The sequence below is a fragment of the Eumetopias jubatus genome, unplaced genomic scaffold (assembly GCF_037043125.1).
Source record: "Eumetopias jubatus isolate StellerSeaLion01/CBP00866 unplaced genomic scaffold, mEumJub1_p1.0 scaffold_75, whole genome shotgun sequence".
Classification (NCBI taxonomy): Eukaryota; Metazoa; Chordata; class Mammalia; order Carnivora; family Otariidae; genus Eumetopias; species Eumetopias jubatus.
The window spans coordinates 495,278-501,277 of record NW_028274881.1 but is presented as its reverse complement, the minus strand read 5'-3'; positions in this window follow the sequence as shown (position 1 = coordinate 501,277).

Genomic DNA, 6,000 nt, shown 5'->3' with positions numbered 1-6,000 from the left:
TGGGAAGAACAAACTTTGTGAAGATGTCAATGCTCCCTCGAGCAATCTACACATTTAATGCAATCCCCATCATCCACTTTTTTCACAGAAATGGAACAAATAATCCTAAAATTTGTATGGAACCAGAAAAGACCCCAAATAGCCAGAGGAATGGTGAAAAAGAAGAGCGAAGCTGGCGGCTTCACAATTCCACACTTCCAGCTCTATTACAAAGCTGTCATCATCAAGAAAATATGGTACTAGCACAAAAACAGACGCATAGATCAATGGAACAGAATAGGGAGCCCCAAAATGGACCCTCGACTCTATGATCAACTCATCTTTGACAAAGCAGGGGAGACTGTCCGATGGAAAAAAGACAGTCTCTTCAACAAATGGTGTTGGGAAAATTGTACAGCCACATGCAGAAGAATGATACTGGATCATTTCCTTACACAACACACAAAACAGACTCAAAATTTTTGAAAGAACTAAATGTGATACAGAAGTCCATCAAAATCCTAAAGGAGAACACAGGCAGCAACCTCTTTGACCTCAGCCTCAGCAATTTCTTCCTAGAAACATCACCAAAGGCAAGGGAAGCAAGGGCAAAAATGAACTATTGGGACTTCAAGATAAAAAGCTTTTGCACAGCAAAAGAGACAGTCCACAAAACCAAAAGACAACCGACAGACTGGGAGAAGATATTTGCAAATGACATATCAGATAAAGGGCTAGCATCCAAAATCTATAAAGAACTTATCAAACTCAACACCCAAAGAACAAATGATCCAATCAGGAAACAGGCAGAAGACATGAGCAGACATTTTTCCAAAGAAGACATCCAAATGGCCAACGGACACATGAAAAAGTGCTCAACATTGCTCAGCATCAGGGAAATCCAAATCAAAACCTCAATGAGATACCACCTCACACCAGTCAGAATGGCTAAAATTAACAAGTCAGGAAACGACAGATGTTGGCAGGGATGCGGAGAAAGGGGAACCCTCCTACACCGTTGGTGGGAATACAAGCTGGTGTGACCAATCTGGAAAACAATATGGAGCTTCCTCAAAAAGTTGGAAATAGAGGTACCATAAGATCCAGTAATTGCACTACAGGGTATTTACCCCAAAGATACAAATGTAGTGATCCAAAGGGGTATGTGCACCCCAATGTTTATAGCAGCAATGGCCACAATAGCCAAACTGTGGAAAGAGTCAAGATGTCCACCGAGAGATGAATGGATCAAGAAATGTGGTGTATATATATATATATATACAATGGAATATTATGCAGCCATCAAAAGCAATGAGATCTTGCCATTTGCAAATACGTGGATGCAAGTGGAGGGTGTTATGCTGAGTGAAATAAGTCAGTCAGAGAAAGACATGTATCATATGACCTCACTGATATGAGGAATTCTTAATCTCAGGAAACAAACTGGGGGTTGCTGGTGTGCTGGGGGTGGGAGGGATGGGTTGGCTGAGTGATAGACATTGGGGAGGGTATGTGCTATGGTGAGCGCTGTGAATTGTGCAAGACTGTTGAATCACAGATCTGTACCTCTGAAACAAATAATGCAATATATGTTAAGGGAAAAAAAAGAAGGGGATAGCAGGAGGGGAAGAATGAACGGGGGGAAATCGGAGGGGGAGATGAACCATGAGAGTCGATGGACGCTGAAAAACAAACTGAGGGTTCTAGAGGGGAGGGGGGTGGGGGATGGGTTAGCCTGGTGATGGGTATTAAAGAGGGCACGTTCTGCGTGGAGCACTGGGTGTTATACACAAACAATGAATCGTGGAATACTGTATCAAAAACTAATGATGTAATGTATGGTGATTAACATAACAATAAAAAATTTTGAAGAAAATTTTACTAGTGTTATATATAACATAGTAAAAATATTTGACTATTTAGATGCATATTGTACCAAATATTTATAGAAAACCAAGAGTTTATAAGAATATTTTAAATTTTAACAAGCGTCTATAGTTCAATATTATAGTTTTATCCATCATTTTTGTCACATCAGGTCATGAGAAGTCTCTATACTCATCTAATAAAAATATACAGACATTGATGTAGCTTCTGCTCTCCTATTTCCATTATTATTACAGTGTTTCTCCACTAACGTCTGTGCTTTGTCATACATAGGCATGAAGGATACTAGAGGAAAACATCAAGACCTTTAAAATGATGCTGAATTCTCTAATGAACTATCTCTAAGGGATTTAGTTGACAGTCAACCCCTTCAGGGCTATGAGTCCCTCAAACTGATGTTTGAAAATGCTTTGTGGAAATTTTTATGAATAATTGAAATAAAAGCAGGGCATAAGAGGCTGAGTATGTTTGTGGAAGTACACAGGTATGAACAATTTTTGAAAATACTGGCCTGCCTTTCCATTAAAATATATAGGTTCTTGGGGAAAACACAAAAATGGAACTGGTGAATAAATTCCCCTCAAAAGCTTAAAAGTCCATATTTAATTTCTAGTACTGAAACACACCAATCAATGAATTAAAAAAATTAAAATAAAAAAATTAAAAAGCTAGTCATACAGAATTGAGCACATTATTTGATCTGGAAAAAACCGTCATCTTATTAAAACCTGAAGTTTACTCATGAATTACTTGATTTATCTCTGGGCTGGAAACACATACAATGGAGAGGAGACATTAGAATATTGCACCCAGGGGTCGGAGGATCTTAAAATCAAAGTGCAAGAGATGGTTTTTGTTTTTGTTTTTGTTTTGTTTTTGGTGTTTGGCATAGGTTGAGTTCATTTAAATGATCATTGGAGATTTGGGGACCACTTGATACATTCAAACATCTTCCTTGGAATGTAAACCTTCATTTATCACGTGCCAAAAAAGCAAGCAGGATATTCAGTGGGATGGCATGGCAGTCATTATCCTTTGACTCTAGCACTTTCCAATGAGCTACTATATGTTTTATAACATTTAAGAAAGAGGTTGCTTAACCAAAGCCGACATGGCTGTCTTGAAATACAAGTAGCAGGGTACCACCTATGAGTCAAGCAGTTCAAGTCCAAATTTTCTAAACTTCTTGGAACATTTGCAAGATACGCAAGAATGTCTTTTATACTTCTTCTCTCAAGCAGTTCTTGACTGGCTTTACAGAAATAGTTTTTAAATATGTTTTACAACTATATTTAAAAGTGACCAGATGGGTGTGTGTTCCAAATCTTGACCAAAAATAAACACATTTTTTACTATTTTGTTTCCAATTCCTTAATTGCCTCATTTTATCAGTAAGGAAAATTTTATGTATCCAAGGGAGTATGCATTGAGAACTTTATTTATGTTTTCAAAGTACATGATTATATGATCCAAAGGTAGAAAGGGGAATGAAAGGCGTCTGTACTTGGAGGTTGTCAGATATGTAAACTTGCCTCAAATTACATTTTCACCTCTATCTTTTCCTTTTTTTATGCAAAATTCACATAACAATAATTAACATTTTAAAGCATACAACTCAGAGGGATTTAATACATTCATAGTGTTGTACCATATACCACCGGTATCTAGTTCCAAAACATTTTCATCACCACAAACGTAAACTCTCTGCCCATAAGCCAGTCACTCCCTATTTCATCTCCTCACAGCCCCTGGCAAACACCAATTTGCCCCTGGCAAACACCAATATACCCATGGATGTATCCATTCTCGGTATTTGTGTTTTAAAACATAGGTTTTAGGGGCACCTGGGTGGCTCAGTTGGTTAAGCGACTGCCTTCGGCTCAGGTCATGATCCCAGGGTCCTGGGATGGAGCCCCACATCGGGTTCGCTGCTCGGCGGGGAGCCTGCTTCTCCCTCTCCCGCTCCCTCTGCTGCTCCCTCTGCCTGTGCACTCCTGCTTTCTCTCTCTGTCAAATAAATAAATATCTTTTGAAAAATAAATAATAAAACAGGTTTTATTATTATCTAATTTATTTATTTATTGGTACGGTGAGGCCAACAGATTACGAAATAATTGACAGTGAAACAGATTTCTTATACTTGCCTGTCCCAAAGAAGGGGCCACACCATAGTGTAGGGGGATGGGAAGAAGACCATTGCTCTCCCAGGGAAGCATCAGGATAAAGAGGAGGGGAGAGGAGAAAATGTGGGCAGGAGTCTTTATGGTGTTTCTGTGTAAAAGCTCCTGTGAAACTCTAAGCAGGTTTACTTTGCCTGATTTGAGTAAGTTCAATAAACTCTGGGGCATGGAGGTTTCTCCAATTGTCTGGCACCTGGCCTTGGCATATTTAGGGCAGGGGGAAGTGAGTAAGAGTGCAAGAAACACTTGGGAAAGTGGGCTCTGGATTTAGTTGGTTTGCATTTGAAAGATGTGCTCAAGCCTAAATTGTTTCACTGTCTCTCAAGAATTAACTAGCCCTTTGGAAAAATGTTTATCCATAATTCTGCCCCATTTTAAATTCCATAACTCAGTTTTGGAGTGTTGAGTTCCTCATGCATTTTGCCCCCTTTTCTTCTTTTTTTAAAATTTAAATCTTAGTTGGTGAACATACACTGCAGTAATCGTTTCTGGAGTACAACTCAGTGATTCATCACTTACATACAACACCCAGTGCTCATCACAAGTGCCCTAACTTCGTCCCCATCACCCATCTAGCCCATCCCCCCACCACCTCCCTCCATCAACCTTCAGTTTGTTCTCCATCATTAAGAGTCTCTTGTGATTTGCTTTCCTCTCTCCTTCTTTTCTTTTCCCCCTTCCCATGTGTTCATTTGTTCTGTTTCTTAAATTCCACAAATGAGGGAGACCATAGGGTACTTGTCTTTCTCTGACAGACTTCGTTCGCTCAGCATAGTATATTCCAGCTCCACCCACGTCATTGCAAATGACAAGGCTTCATACTTTTTTTTTAAAGATTTTATTTATTGGAGAGAGAGAGAATGAGAGATAGAGAGCACGAGAGAGAAGAGGGTCAGAGGAAGAAGCAGACTCCCTGCTGAGCAGGGAGCCTGACGCGGGACTCGATCCCGGGACTCCAGGATCATGACCAGAGCTGAAGGCAGTCGCTTAACCAACTGAGCCACCCAGGTGCCCAAGGCTTCATACGTTTTGATGGCTGAGTAATATTCCACTGTGTGTACCCATTCATCAGTCGATGGGTATTTGACCTCTTTCCATAGTTTGGCTATCGTTGATAATGCCGTCATAAACTTTAGGGTGAATGTTCCCTTTCAAATCTGCATTTTTGTATCCTTTGAATAAATACCTAGTAGTTCAGTTGCTGGGTCGTAGGGTAATTCTATTTTTAACACTCGGAGGAACCTCCATGCTGTTCTCCAGAATGGATGCACCAATTTGCATTCCCACCAATAGTGCAAGAGGGTTCCCCTTTGTCTGCATCCTCGCCAACAGCTGCTGTTTCCTGTGTTGTTGATTTGAGCCATTCTGGCAGGTGTGAGGTGGTATCTAATTGTAGTTTTCATTTGTATTTCCCTGATGGTGAGTGCTGGTGAGCATGTTTTCAAGTGTCTATTAGCCATCTGGATGTCTTCTTTGAAAAAGTGTCTATTCATGTCTTTTGCCCATTTCTTAACTGAATTGTTTGTTTTGGGGGCATTGAGTTTGATAACTTCTTTATAGATTTTGGACACTAACCCTGTATCAGATATGTTTGCAAATATCTTCTCCCATTCTGTAGGCTACCTTTTAGTTTTGTTGACTGTTTCCGTTGCTATGCAGAAGTTTTTAGCTTGTTGAAGTCCCAGTAGCTCATTTTTGTTTTTGTTTCCCTTGCCTCCGGTGGTGTGTCTAGTAAGAACTTGCTACAGCCGAGGTCAAAGCAGTTGCTGCCTCTAGGATTTTGACAGTTTCCTGTCTCACATTCAGGTCTTTTGAACCCATTTTGAACTTTTTTTTTTTCATTATTATGTTACGTTAATCACCATACATGACACCATTAGTTTTGATATAGTGTTCCACGATTCATTGTTTGCGTATAACACCCAGGGCTCCGTGCAGTATGTGCCCTCTTTAA